Source organism: Pteropus vampyrus, unplaced genomic scaffold (genome assembly GCF_000151845.1).
Source record: "Pteropus vampyrus isolate Shadow unplaced genomic scaffold, Pvam_2.0 Scaffold79, whole genome shotgun sequence".
Lineage (NCBI taxonomy): Eukaryota > Metazoa > Chordata > Mammalia > Chiroptera > Pteropodidae > Pteropus > Pteropus vampyrus.
In genome coordinates, this window is record NW_011888860.1 from 5382972 (window position 1) to 5398663 (window position 15692).

General features: G+C 30.5%; 1 pseudogene; it reads right to left on the reverse strand.

Moving 5' to 3' along the window:
• Window positions 1-1131: 1131 nt before the first annotated feature.
• Window positions 1132-1250, reverse strand: LOC111741548 (annotated as a pseudogene).
• Window positions 1251-15692: the final 14442 nt, after the last annotated feature.

Consider the following 15692-nt stretch of genomic DNA (forward strand, 5'->3'; position numbering starts at 1 on the left):
ATATTGGTTCTTTTGCAAATATTATTTAATCTGAAATTATCTAAATCTTTGGGTGTTTCCTTACTGTTTTCTAGAGTTTTAGTTTGGAATATTATTACATAAACAATTTAGTAAATGCCAAAGAGAAAAGTAATTTTGCTTCCCAGATTTTTTTCAGCTTCTAACATAAAAAAGACTAGTGAGAGTTATCAAAGAAAATAGATAGTTTTGCTAAATCTGAAATCAATTTTAAAATCTGCTCAAATAAGGTATAACATGAAAATTTAATTATGTTTTCATTTCTTGTTTTCAAAATACAAAGTAAAACAGATAAATATTTTTTAAAGTGATATAAGATATGTGATTAGGTGTAGAGTTAGTATCATGGAATTCCTTAGCATGAAAGAGTTTCGAATTTCACTTGATATAATAGGAACAAGGATACTATATTTTTTATTTATCCTTTTGTGCATTAGTTTTGCATTCTTTTATTCATTTGTTATTATCTCAATACAGAAGAAAAAAATCACTTCAAGAAATTACTCTGTGTCAGACAAACACCATGCTCAGTGCTGGAGATGGAAAGATGACCATGACACAGATTCTGCCTTTTCAAAACTCAAACTCTATTGTTCTACGCATTCTTCCTCAAAGGACTGTAGTTATAAAAACCTCTTCAACAGTGTTTTGTTGTCTGACTACTAAAAAGGATAAAAATGCATCTGTTTAGATGAGATTCACCACTGACACTTTCTAGGATATGTTAAAACACAGAGCTAAAGTGATAGAATCACTACTGCCTTTGCATCTACTACTAGTTAGCCCATCGCTAACATTCTCCATTTTTTATTAGCTCAACTTCCATAAATCTGGAGGTATATTGCCTACGATGTCCCATGAAGATGAAGGGTTGACCATTCATAACCATAGATACTCCTTCATTGATCATTTAATGCCTAATTCATAGCATAAAGATGAATAATCTGGCCTATTGACCCCTTATCTGCCTCATACTTTATATTTTATGTGTGTATTTAACTTCTATTTTCATTTATTTATTTATATTTTTTAGATGAGGCAACCCTTAGTTGACTTCACAGATTGCAAGGAACTTGTCAGTTTATAATCCCTTATTTTTTTTTTTATTTTTTATGCCTACAGCACCTGGTCTTCCTAGGTGGTGTCCTATCCAAGTACTAACGAGGCCTGACCCTGCTTAGCTTCCGAGATCAGACGGGATCGGGCTTGTTCAGGGTAGCATGGCTGTGGATCATTCTTTCACTTCTAAAGAATAAACTAGATTTCAAATATCAAAAAATTGTGGTAAATAACCATTGTTTCAAAAAGTATTCAGTGAACTTTCCAGTGACGTCAATTTACACACACACACAAACCTTTGGGGTTATTTCTCTGAGAAATTCTCGCTTTGATTCACAATTTACTTCAAAGAAATGACAAATGTGATGAGACTTTTGTACAGAAAATGTGCAATAAATTATTCATGGTGCCCCAGCACAATGGAAATGGATTGAAAACTCCAAATTTCTTCAGAAATGAATGTACCCGAAAAGCTGAGATATTTGTATCAATACATAATGGTGGTTTTTTTATTAAACATGTGGAGATTTAGACACACACATACCTGCATATGCATGCACACACATATCACTCTTTACACATATGTAACAAACATGCAGAACTTAACCAATTCAATTAGTTTTTATTGCTGAATAATAATAACAAATTATCAAAATTTAGTTGTTTAAAATGAGACAGATGTATTATCCTGTAGTTTCTGTGAAAAGGAACCTGGGTACAGATTAGCTGAGTCCTGTCTTCAAAACCTCACCAACTAGAATCCAGAGGCTTTGGGTCTTCTTCCAAGCTTATTGTTACATGTATAATTTAGTTCTTTGTGGTTGTTATAACACTGAAGTCCCCATTTTCTTGTTGGCTATTGACTAGAGACAACTCTTAACTCCAGTTGACAATATAATTGTTTTCTTCTCCAAGGCCAGAATCTTCAAGACTAGCCAGAATGTCTCTCACTTTGAATCTTTCTGACCTCTTTTAAGATTTCAACTGATTAGGTCAGGCTCACCTAGGATAATTTCTCTTTACTTAACTCAAAGTCAATTTATTCAAGACTAAATTTACATGTGAAATATTTTATCTGCAACATAATGTACCACATATCTCACTTATAAGTCTCATTCTCACTCAAAGTTCAGAGATCACACAGAGCATGTTCACAGGGAGTGGGAGTCTTAGAGGTCATAAAATTTTGTGTACCACACTCATTGTCTGCCTCTAATGAATTTTATCAGAGAGCAATTCTCACGCCCTCTACAATAATAAATATTAGCAATATAGTAGAAAGAACAGAATCAAAGCACATTAGTCTCTTCATCATTGTTATTTCTTGTTTTTTTTCATAATCACTCTGTCTTCTCATCTATATTTATAATAACGTAATAATAATAGCTCTTGTGAACACTAAGTTGCAAGATATAAAAGTGCTTTGTAAGCAATAAAGCAATCATTAACAGAAGGAATGGCAGATGAAAACACACATATGTATTGTCATTATATGTGTATGAGTATTTTGTGTATAAAACAACCTATTGCATATATACATTATATATGTAATAACAAAAATATATTTGCATATATATAAATTTGTAGGTGTGTATATGTTTTGTTTATATACTACACACTTATTCAGATTTGCACTACCAGTTATAAAACCGTAATGTCTTCATTCATTTGAAGAGTAACATTAGGAGGCTATAACTTTACCCAATATGGCTTTAGTTTCACAATTGCCGCCATCCATTTTTTTGACTTCCCTTGTTTGAACATTAGGTCTCATCTGAGCCATATAACCTTGATTACTTCAATTTTCCTGTGATGGAGTAACATGTATATTAAAGATTTTTTCTCCCCTTATGGAATATTTGATATCATTGTAGAACTCTGCTGTGTTGGGAAGGCTTTATTGTATACTAAAATGGAAAATCCTTTCAAGTTTCATCTGGTCCTTCCAATGTAACTCTAATATGAGTTGTTCTGAATTGAAAGAGTTACTATTTAATAGAAAGGTTATTACTCACAGAGTATGTAGCTTGGAAAATGCTGTGAACTTAGAATGCAAGTGAGAAAAGCATTATTAAGAATAAACTTGAATTGATTTTAGAAGGTTATGAAAATTTATTTTTAAGTCCTAATCTATACAGTTAAATAATAAGTAGTGAGAAATTGTTTTATATCTTGTAAGCATTTTCCATTATATGATTGAAGAAAGTGATTAATAATTCTGAAGTTAGGGGAAAAGAAAAGATGTATAACAGGGCCTAATATGATGTTTCCTAGATGGGACCTCTTGTCCCACAGATTTTTTATTGTAGGTAAGTCAGGGGTTGTCATGAATTTCAATTGAAAAATAGAATTATTTTTTGTTAGAGGATACAAGTAAAAACCTGTCCCTCAAGTCAAATATACAACCAGCTTACTTCCAGTACAAGCGGAATATTAACTGCATGAAATAATCCCTGTTTGGGAAACAACAGTTGAAAAGCACAGAGAATTTTATTACTCATCTCATGTACAAAAGTTTTCTTAGTAGATGGCTCATAATAGGACTCTCAACCTATACCTTCTACCCAAATCTACCAACTCATTTATGGTAGAAAAGGATTGTTGTTGTTTTAACAAAACAAACATCAAAATGCACAGCTACTTCTGTACAATTGTAAAATCTATTTTAACTTTCTTAAACTTATATAATTATAACTTTTAAAAATGTAATGTTCATCAAATAGTCATTTTTTTGCCTCTGTTTCTATATTTACACTTTATTTATTAGATTAACTCTGCAATTTCTTAGAAAAGTGTACAAAGGACTATTAAACATGTAAGTGTTATTATTCGAAGAGTAAATCATCAAAACTATGTCATTAATTTTAAGGCGAATGATATTTTGTATATGATTCATAAAGAAAAAATATGCTTTCAATGACATAATACATTCTTATATCTTAAAACGATTACTAATATATACTGAAAATATTTCAGAATTATTTAAGTGTGTATATTATATCATACTTTCCTATTACAATCATAAAATGAAAAATGTAAGAAACAAATCTTTGTCTTAAAATATTTTTGCATTCAAAGACCAAATCTTTCAGATAACTTTTTAAAATTGGAGCCATTAAAGTCCCATTCTTTTAGATAACTTTTTAATTGGGAGCCTTCCCCCACCATTTTTCTTATTAACAACATACTCCGTGCCAGCATAAGGGTTGATACTGCAACATTATCTTCAGTACTTCTTTCCAAGGTTCTGACAGCCACCCTACAAGTTTTTGATGTTGGTGCTTTCTTTTTTGGTATGTGATAAATAGTCTTTTTAATGTATCTCAATTACAAAGTATAAGGTAGTTTAATCTACATTCATGTTTCTTCTTTTTTAGGTCCCATAAAGCACTTGGTTGTTATTCTGCAAGAAAGTGTGGAGTCATTTTATTTGCTCCAACAGTAGATATATGCTTCACTGATATAAAATCTATTTCCTTAATGAGTTTCCATGTTAACTTCCAAATTAACCTTACATCTCAACAGAGAATCATACTATTTTTTGTGGCTATTTTAAATGATAACTGAATATAACATATGCAATACAAATGATAGACAGTACTTAATTAAGGCAATGATAATATACAATTATTTGACAAAGGTCATGCACGAAAAGATAAGGACAGCTCTGTCATAACTTCCATTTGACTGCTGGTAATCATATAATGCCATCAATAAACAGACACATTTCAACTTCAGAAATGTTAAAATGATATGAGTCTTAAAAGTGATAAAATATTTTCTGTTGTTCAATATAATATAGGAAAAATGGAAATAAGGAAACTTCATAATTTTAAAATAATTTAGAAAAAGAAAAACAAAAACAAAGTAAACTAATAAAAATAGAAAAAAAAACAAATTCAGAACTATTAGTAATATCGCTAGGTGGGAAAAAGATCAATTCAGCTATTAAAAGAAGAGACTCTAAGATTGTATTTAAAAAGAAAATAGAGCTCAATACAAGCTAAAATGACAGAAGATGAAAATTTAAAATAAGAACAGTTACCAAACAAATGATAATAAAGAAACCTACTATAGTAATGCTGCGAAAATGGACTTCAAGTAGGAATGTATTTAAAAATACATTTAAAAATACATTCCTACTTGAAGTCCATTTTAGCAGCATTACTATAGTAGTTCTTTTCTTAGGAAACAAATATTCCATGAGTGTTATTAGTAGGGAATATTATAGTAGACCTGGAAAACCTAAAAGAACCAATGACCACACTATTGAAATCAACAATTTGAGCAAGAAGTTCAATTATAAGATGAAAAATCAAATATCATTATCTTTATTATATACAAAAAAGTTCAAATACAAAATAGAAATAGAAAAAATGTTATTAATGTAACAACCAAAACAATTAAGAACCTATGAAGAAATATAACTGGATATATACAAAACCTTTATGCAATGTCCACAAGATGTTGCATGTAATACACTAAATGGAGAAGATAGAATTTGAGTTAATGAAGACCCAACCGATTTGATCTAAATATTGGTGACTTTTATTATGAAGTGAAATATTTGGTCAAAATATAGCATGCTTCAGCCTTGAATCCAGGCCATCTCAGACCAATGCTATTTAAGTAGTGAAAATTATCAAAAAATAGAATATTGGAGTATTTGGGTTATTTCTTATCACTTCCAGACAAGAAAGGGCTAGTCTGAAAGCAGAGATCACACACAATATTGTTTTAATTAAAAAAAAAAAAAAAAAGCACTCTGTCTTTAGCAATCTAAGTTGAATAAGAGTCCCATAGTTTTGGATTTAAAGTCTCAAAATTCAGCCTATGCTATAACTCAAGCTAAAACTAATATTATAGGATCAGCCGTATCAGGAGTTCAGATGAGATAGAAGGCTTTACATATATTTTACCAGATTAAGGGAAAGAATTTTTAGCAAAGGTCCATTTGAGATTCCAGCATCCTCTATCTTTTTATATTATGTGGTCTGGGCAAACAGTTTGTTTTAATTTTTAGATGCTAAACCATGATTTTGGACCTCGATTTTGATGACATAATTCAATGATTTTTAGGTAAAAGTTTTTTTAATGCAATGAATATATGTAAGAAGAGAATATCTTTGGATGTTCAAAATACAAAGGGCTGACTATTACTATGCAAAGGGCAGATACTGTAAAATGGCTGACTCAATCCATGCTAATCCCAACCACTTTCCCACTTTGTCATTCTCAATGATTAAAGATTAGAAAACTAAGCATTTGCTCTCTTGCAATTGGAGATAGCCACATAAAATAATTATTGGTATGGAGATGTAAGAGAAATTCTGTGGAAGAAAGTATTTGCTTTCTTGATTAAAAATTAATAATAATAAAATAAAAGGATAGTAATAGCAGGAGTAGTTCTTGTACTTTCCCCAGACATTATCTCTGAACTCAAATGTGATCTCTGATGCTGCAACAGTCATCCAGCAACTATGAGCCAATAATCATAGCGCAAAGCCAGGAGAGTTATGGAACTGCTACTGCTAACATTTTAAATCTGCCAGATTCCAGGTTATACAAGAAAAATATTTTTTGTTAGTCCAATTCAATCTCTAATGTCTATAGTACAACATCATCCTTCTCATCTGCTATCCATTTTCCCAAATACCTTTCAAGGAATTTCAAGTTGCTTATTACTTTAATATCCTCCTCTCTCAAGCTTTTATACCCAAATCCACCACTTAGAATTCATGTCCTAGAGTTATCAATGCCTTTAATATTTGGAAGGTATTACGTGTGTATGTGTTAGATTTAATAAAATAAAATTTGACTTACAAAGATAACAGATGCTACTCCATTTCCATAAATAGCAACATCATTAAACTATACCACAATATGAGCTTCATTTGAAATTACATGTTTAGTCTGTCTGCACATCCAATCGTTCATTCTTGTCTATCTTAATTCCAAAGTATACCTCAAATTCATCCTTTTATCTTTTTCCTGGCTGTTCCTATACTACTTTAAACATCACTTTTCACAAGAATACTTTTGCAACTTCCAAAGTGATCTCTCTGACTTTACCTTTTTCCTATTTTAATTCATTATCCATTCAGCAACTAGAGTGATATTATAAAATTCTAATCTGACTGTCATTTCTCTGTTAAAACTCTTCAATGACTTCGTATGGTTTTTATGATAACTTTTCAACAAGATTTCCAAAACATAGTCTGACTCAGACTTGCTTTTCCAGTCTCATTTTGCCTCTCTCTAACTCTCTAATCCATAGTCATGTTAACCATCTTTCAGTTTCTCAAAGATGTCATGTTATCTTTTACTTCTATACTCATCTGAGATTGGGCACTCTGGAAACAGGTACTCAGGTAGAGAGTTGTATGCTGGTGGTTCATTGGAGACTGTTCTAGGAGGATATACCTGTAAGGAGATAAGGCCAGAAAAACTTAAAAAGAGAGAAAAGCTGACCCACAATGTGGTTGCAACTGAAGTTTCAGCCAATTACAAGCAAAGCTCTGGGGCTGCAATGTAGCTTTAGATTTCCTTCAAACTGAAGCAAGGAGATTAGATATTTGTATTTCCCCATTGACCTGTAATTAGCTATGAACAGTTCTTTGGGAGGCAGCACAACCTTACGTAAGGCAGACCTGTGTGGCAGATGAGGTACATAGAATTGAGACTTTAACAGTAGATAATTCTCAGCAGGAGGGGAGATAGTATGTTAGCCTTGAAGAGGATATCATAGAAGAATGAGACAGTATCTATTTCTATATTCTTGTAGATCCTGTTTTCTTTGAGTCTAACATTTCTTCTCATCCTTCACAATTTATCAGAATAATCTCTATTCACTCTACAAGTCTAAAATATTATGTCATTTCTTATGGAGTATCTTTGCTGACCCTAATTCTTGGTGGGGGCTTCTTTTCCCATGCTTCAATAGTATAACACAAAATCTCCCAATCCTAGTGTTTATTAAACTACGTAAAGATTGTCTATTCATTAAAGTTGTACAGTTTTTTACCTTAGTGTTCTCAGAACCCAGAATAGTGTCTCACAATACTTGGTGAAAAATGAGTATATGTTTGAAGAGTGAGTTCTAGAAACTGTTTTAATGAGTTCTCAATCTTCCTGAGAGGGAAAGTAAAAATAGTAAAAATCTTAATTTCTTTCACTTATTTTCCTGATAAGTGAAATTTATTACCCTTCCCAAAATGTTTCAGTTAATCTCTATTTCTAAATCTTGTTGGCAAAAAATTTTCATCTTTTTTGTACCAGATTCTGGACCTTACATTGACAATATTATAGTTAATGCATGTTTTATTTTTTCAGTCAACGCATATTTGATTTAACTATATGCAAATTATTTTGACTCTATTAATTTTATTGTGTAATCTATTTAGCTGAGAAGAAAAATTAATAAAGTCATAAATCTGAGTCTTGTTCATTCTTTACGTTTCCTTTAGGAATATTAGCCATTAAAGTTAATGTTTTCTTGATTATATAATGTAATATAGAAAAGCACGTTGGACGCCTGAGGCCCATCACAAAATTAAGACATTTTAACTTCATAAGACATTTCTATTCTTATGAAATCTAAAACATTTTTATTTACACTTAGATGATACTGTAGTGTTAAAGGCAATGTTAAAGATGACTAACTTAGACAAAGAAGTATAAGTAGAAAGAATATTCTCTACTGAGGATAACAGTATATGTAAATTTTCTCTTACTCACTACTAGATAAATGTGTATGCAAGACATGTATACAATAGAACAAATTTTATGAACTAATCATGTTAATTTTTCATTAATTTTCTAAAGAGTGAATACTATATTTAACTGTTTACTCATGCTAATACATGTTGGAGCACTTAAACACTCATTAACTGCATATTGTATTGAATTTTAAAGATAAAAAATAATCAATTTAAATGATAATTGGTATTTTTTGCAAATTAAAATTGTTTAAATTTGTACTTGATAATCGAAATGCAAGCTTTGTCTATTTCCGATAATAGTGAACATATTTTATTGCAGAGAACCTAATAATCCAAACAAACAATTTTTTTACCCAACAATAAAATTGGAACAAAATACTTCCTAACAGATTTCAAAATATAAGCAGAAGGCCTGGTCAAGCTCTTTGTGGATGCTTTGTCTCCCAGCATAGCCTCAAAAAGCCCTTTATGAAACCACAAGCTTGCATTTACTCACTGGCTTGGAATACTTTGTTGAACAAATATAATACTGAAAGACAAATGATTGTTTTAAATTGTTTCTTAATTCTTCACTTATAAACACAATTTTCTTAATTGCCTTTACCCAATTCTAAATTGATCAGAGTGCCTTAAAAATCTAGAATGTAATGCATATGAACTACCAACATAAAAATCATTTTACTTCTCTTACCATGCTGTAAGGTAAACTGATTATAAATTTTTCACTTTCCTGCTGTTCTTGAATAATATTATTATTGTCCATAACTATTTACTTTTTGCTCTCCAAAAGAACAGAATATGAGTAAGTTTGTAAGGCATTATATTAATGGGATGTTATTTAAATGCAAAATTAGACACAATGGCATTAGTGAAATATAGAAGCATTTAAACCTTTACTTTCTGTAAATTTATGTTCAGCAAAAATTCATTCATCTAATACTGTAGTATTCATTTCGCCATTTTGTGTAGTTAATATTGAATGTTAGTATGTCAAGTCTAGAAGTGATACATACATTTGTATTTGCCTATAGACTAGTTAGAAGCATCATATGGTCATGCATAGAAAAATCATGTAACAGAAATTTTGTAGGAGGGCAAAGCCTGATAGTAGAAATTAAAATATAATAAAATCTTTATTTATAACATTTGATTAGACAGATTTCTTTATAAACAAGCATTCCCTGCTTTACACTACAAAGTAATGATTAAATTCCTGTCAATTGTCAAAGGCAATTTAATACTATTTTCTTTAGATAATGCGAAATATTGAAACAATTTCTCAAGCAAAGAAATGTCTTCAAGACATCTGTTTTTTTGTGTATTTTGGTATATTCTAAGTTGAAAACTTGAATGTCTGTGATAGAAATGAACACTTGATTAACAAGATTATTCTTGGAGGCTGCACACACTAGTTTACAACTGAATTGACTTGATTTTAGTGATACTTATGCAGTAAACATTAATGTTATCATAAATGTCTTTAAAATTTTTCAGATCAAAAGAAAAAATAGGTAGGTAGAAAAAAATAGACTACCAAACTCATGTCTTAGGTGTGTAATTAGTGGCTTTTTTAAAAACTTTTTTTTTTTTCAAGACAACACTTATTTTAATAAAATTTTAGAAAAAAATTTCTGAAAGAAGTATATGAACACAATTTTTATGAATGTAATCATTTTAAAAACATAAGGCTACACAGAAGTCTTCTAAGAGGATAGAAATATAAGCAAAGACAATGACATAGAAGATTGCACATTATTTTAGGCAAAATAAATACCAAAATTCTACATTGGAGAATGTAGGTGAAAAATCAATAATAGATTAACAACTGTAGAGTAAAAAGACCCAGCAATGACTTTAAAATTAGAAAACATGTGGTAGCTAAGTTAAAAATGCACCCAATATCGTATTACATATATATTAATAGTACCTTATAATCCAAAGAAGTCTTACACATCTTGACACTTTCTTAAAGCTAATTTTTCTAAGTGTCTTTGTCCTAGGCCGTGTGCTTACCATTTAGCCTTATCCGTTGAAAATCCAAAACAAGACTCTGTAGTACATCTAATTTTTCTGTCCATTCGCAGAAAACTAAGATTTTATGGGCATATTTCACTTTTCTAACTTCACAAACCCACTATTGGTTGGAGCCAGGAGTGAAACCAAGATGTATCTTACTTATAAATCCATTTTGTTACAAACCTGTTATTAAACTCCAGCTCATTAAATGAATGGTTCGATTCTATTCCTTTGAAAGTTTCAATGACCTAAAATCTTATGTAAAACTATTATATTTTTGTGCACACTGAGGTAATATTTAACATGTTTGGGGATATAATAAAATCTAACAATTTCCAAGTAAGTCATATTCAAAATTGAGTCTTATTTTCTTCTACCATTCTCAATGCCAGTTTCCTGTGAAACATTAGAAGTTTACTAATAAACTCATTTTTCTTGACCAATAAGAACTACATAGTTTACCCTTTGTAATAGGAAAAGGAAATAAAGACTTCTAAAAAAAATAACCAATCATAATTTTCTACTATACTGATAACGAGTGCTCTAATAAAACTGAATTTTTCTATTATTAGATGTCTTACCTAATCTAAAAGTTATTTCTTTGTGTATCAAGTTTTTTCTTTATAATTTTTATCAATATAGAGTGAGTTAAAAATCAGTTATTTTTTTCCTATTCGATGCTCTCATGAAATATTTTATTTTTGTTTCATATTAATTTTTATTGAATGCTTAATAATGCTACTATGAAAAAGTTGCATACTACAAAAATTATTATAAAGACTGTAATTTCTTATGCTACATACATAAATGAATTCTGTCCATTTGACAGAAATGCCTAATTTTAGAAAAACATGGTAAGAAAAATCTATGGGGTTGTAGTTAAATTGAATCCTGTATCTCAAAATTAGGCTCTCTATTTACTCAACAAATATTCTTTCTTTAGCCTTCCTTGAGTTAAGCATATTTGTGAGCAAGTCAAATGACAAACAAAATTTAACATATTACAATTAAAATGTTGAAGCCCTTTGAAGACATGTAATTTGCTCTGAGAAAGAACAGAAGTAGAACATGACTTGGTCAGGAGCATTAGAGAGGGCTTTCCTTAGAAAGTGACATTTTAATTGATTTTTGAATAAAGAGACGACTTGCTCAGGGGACAAGGGTGTCCACTTTGGGAAGTGGTATATACAGTTTCCAGATCTATGAAAGGACCTTATTCCACATGCGCTTTTAATGGATACCCCAAACTATAAGCGTAACATCTTAAGTGCTTTGAGTCAGTCCTGTGCTCCTAAGACCCAGACCAACCATCAAGCTTACATAGCAACATGGACATTAAGTATGTGTGTGTTGAAGGAAGGGGCTGGCTCTGAATCTCGCAGGAGATTCAAGAAAGATTAATAGGACAATTGAAGATAAGGTAAAGATTGCTCCCATTCCGTTTATAACTAGCCTAGAGGTAACAAAACCATTGAGCTCATAGAGACTTTGTAAGAATCCCATATTTTATTTCTATAATAATAATCCATGTGGCCTATATTTGTATAAATACATTTCCTTTCTCATATAATCACATGCAGTGTCAGAGCACTTAATAGTAATTGCATAAAAAATTTTAAAACAAAAATATATTTAGAATATAAACACATAATCTTTAAAGTTTGTCAGCTCAAAAACTAGACCAACCAAAGAGGAGTGTATTTTTTCTTAAATTAAAAAATAGGAGCTTTTAACTGTGGACATTAACATTTACAATGTAATAGTTTTTTACACCGAATAGCAGAGGTTTAATTAAAGTAATTAATAATATTAATTTAAAAATTCAACAGATATATGTGCAAAGGATATGAGCAGACAATTCATAACAACAGATATAAAATGGCAAATAAAAAAGTTCAACCTAATGTTAACCAAATAAGAGCAAATTATAACAACAAAGAAATAGCACTTTGTATCATTTATTGGAAAACATTGAAGATTGCGTATCTAATATTAACAAAATGCTCAGGAATTGGGCATTTACAGATAATTGCTGGAGGAATTCTAATGGATAATGGTTAGCACTTTGAAAATAGAATCTTAGTGCTAATTATATTTGAGCATGTGATTTTACTTTTAGTTTTAAACTCTAAAAATAATTGAATGTGCACACAAAAATATTATTTAGCACAATAATGTTATATAATAAGAAAACACAATCATTTTAAGTTTCTAATGTCACAGAAAAAAATCAGAATATATTATTAGTTTTGCAGAAAATATATATATATTTATTTAAAAATAGAAGACAGGAAGTAAGAAGACAAGAAGTAAGCATGTCAAGAATAAAGAAAAACAGTTATCTGAGTGGTGGGATCATAATTAATTTATTTTTATTTTTGTTAAACATTTGGAGAATTATCAAATATTTACCTATAAAGGTTTTTTGTTTTTATTTTTGTTTTTAAACATCCAAGGGAAGCACAGCGAAAACTAAGCTCTTTTGAGTAAAGAGGAATTTGGCATATTATGCAGAAATCCAAGCATTATAATAACTTAGATCCTGAGAGAAAACAAAGCATATATTTCTAAAGATTGCATTGTTATATTCACTTGCACAATGTAATTCTCACAAGTGGTAAAGAAGACATAACCTATACTATTTATTGCTTGATCTTCTAAATGCAGTGATAAAAATCCGTGAACAAGGAGGCAGTTGGGTTCTTTGCTCAAAGCCCTAGTGTACTGCCCAGCTTGTGTAAGCTTCTGTAAGGCACTTAGTCTGATCAGAAAAACTGCATAATCATATCACTTCATTGTTGTATTGCATGTAATTCTATGCAAATATTTAAGGCATTATACAAATTTAAAAATCTGTTATCATCATCTCTAAAACTGTACTGAACCAGTTATCTGGTATTTTTGTTGACATTGGCAACTATGTACCGTCTCAGTTGTCTTCACGCCTTCCTTGAATTTGCCTCTTTGGTAGTGAGAAGCTTTACTTGTCTTTATTCATTAACTAAAACTACAAACAATGCTGTCTTTGTTCTGTGCAAACAGTAACTTGAAGTACAGAGGAAAAAGTAAGAAAGGAAGTATAGTAGGGTTTTAATCCCTAGAAGCTGTGAATGCTGCTTTTTATGTCAAAGTGCCTTTGCTGATGTAAATTACATATTATGAGATGGGGAGATTATCCTGGTTTATCAGTGGGATGCAGTCACAAGAGTTCTAGTCTGAGGCAGGGTAAGAGCAGTGAGTTGGTAGAAATGACAACAGAAGAAAGTGGTTAAAAAATGCAAGGAAGGAGTCATCAGTCAAGGAATGCAGGTGGCCTTTAACCAAGGAAAATTTTCCCTCAGAGCCTACAGATGGAAAAAAGCCTGATCTCACCTTGACTATAGCTCAGTGAAACCATTTTAGGACTTTTGTTTCTAGAACTGTAAATGAAAATAAATTTGGACTGTTTTAAGCCACCAAGTTTGTAGTAATTTATTACAGCAACCATAGAAAACTAAAACAGAAAAGAAAGGAAGGAGGGAGAAAATAAGAAAGAAAAAAGGAGCATTGTCATAGCAACCTCTAATCTAAGAATTATACAGACAAACCACCAAAGGACAATTTCATGAATTTTCTAGCTACTGACCACAGGGGTTACATTGTAAACATCAGCCTGCATTTAAAATTGTTTTGTATGCTATTTTAGGTTGTTCATACCAGTATAGGAAGATCCATGGTCAAACCCATTTTATGTTAAAAATAAAATTCAAACTTACTTGATGGAATTGTTTCTGTGGAAACAGGCTTCAAAGCCTAATGTAAAAGAAAAAATATTTTCAGAAAGCAAATTAAAATGAATTCCAGTAGCCTTCAAAATGGGTTAAAATTCAAATGTCAATTTTAGCACATAGAGAATATTTAAATAAAATTTGTTCTTTAGAGAATTATATTTTATATTTATGGGCCTATAATGAAAAGTGTAACTATTTTGTCACTAAAACAATGTGTACTGCATCTGTAATTTATTTGGCCTAGCTATATATTTCATCTTTATTAGATTTTATTGGTTTTTGTGAATACTAATGCTAGTTTTTAGCTATATAATCTTTTTTGTTATTCTTTTTCTTTTTGCTATTAGTAGTCATTCAAAATGCATTTTGATTGTAACTAGTTTGGTATGCAAGCACATAAAAACTTTATTAGTAAAATGAATTGCACACTAAAAAACAGAACTATCTTTATAGCATAAAACTTTTTTCTTTTTGTTAATTTGAAAATATTTTAAAGCTTTTTTCTTATTTTTTTCCTCATGACATGCTTTTACCCAAATATACTTTCTTCCCCCAACATTCTGTAATTCTAATATCATTAAGGCAAGGACTATTTTAACATATGTACTTTTAAGGCAACAGATTGACTGACATCATTGTAGAACAGGTAAATATTGTGTTATAGTGTGGCACTAAATAAAAATGATTTTTAGCTCCTAGGTAAATTTAAGTGTCTTCACCATACTGCACTGTTCCCATAAATGGAATAACTTAATTAAAAGCTTGCAGAACTCCTTATCTCTGTTAATCTATGTAGCATTATTCAGTATCTGTTCTTTTCTGGAATACGAAGAAAACTCTGGTCTAAAATCAGTCTAGAATGATTTTTTCTTAATGTTTTTTAGTAATTTGTTTTTCTCAATTTAATCTTTCACACAGGAATTAATGCCAAGATTTTGCAAGCCTTTGATTTACTTAGGGGTCTTTTTCTCTCCATACATAGATCATCATCATCATCGTCATCATCATCACTGCAGCTTATCTTTCACTACATTTAATTATTTGCCAAACATTCTGCCCCAGAATGTTTACCTACAGGTAAGTTTTGTTTTTGTTTTTGTTTTTTGGC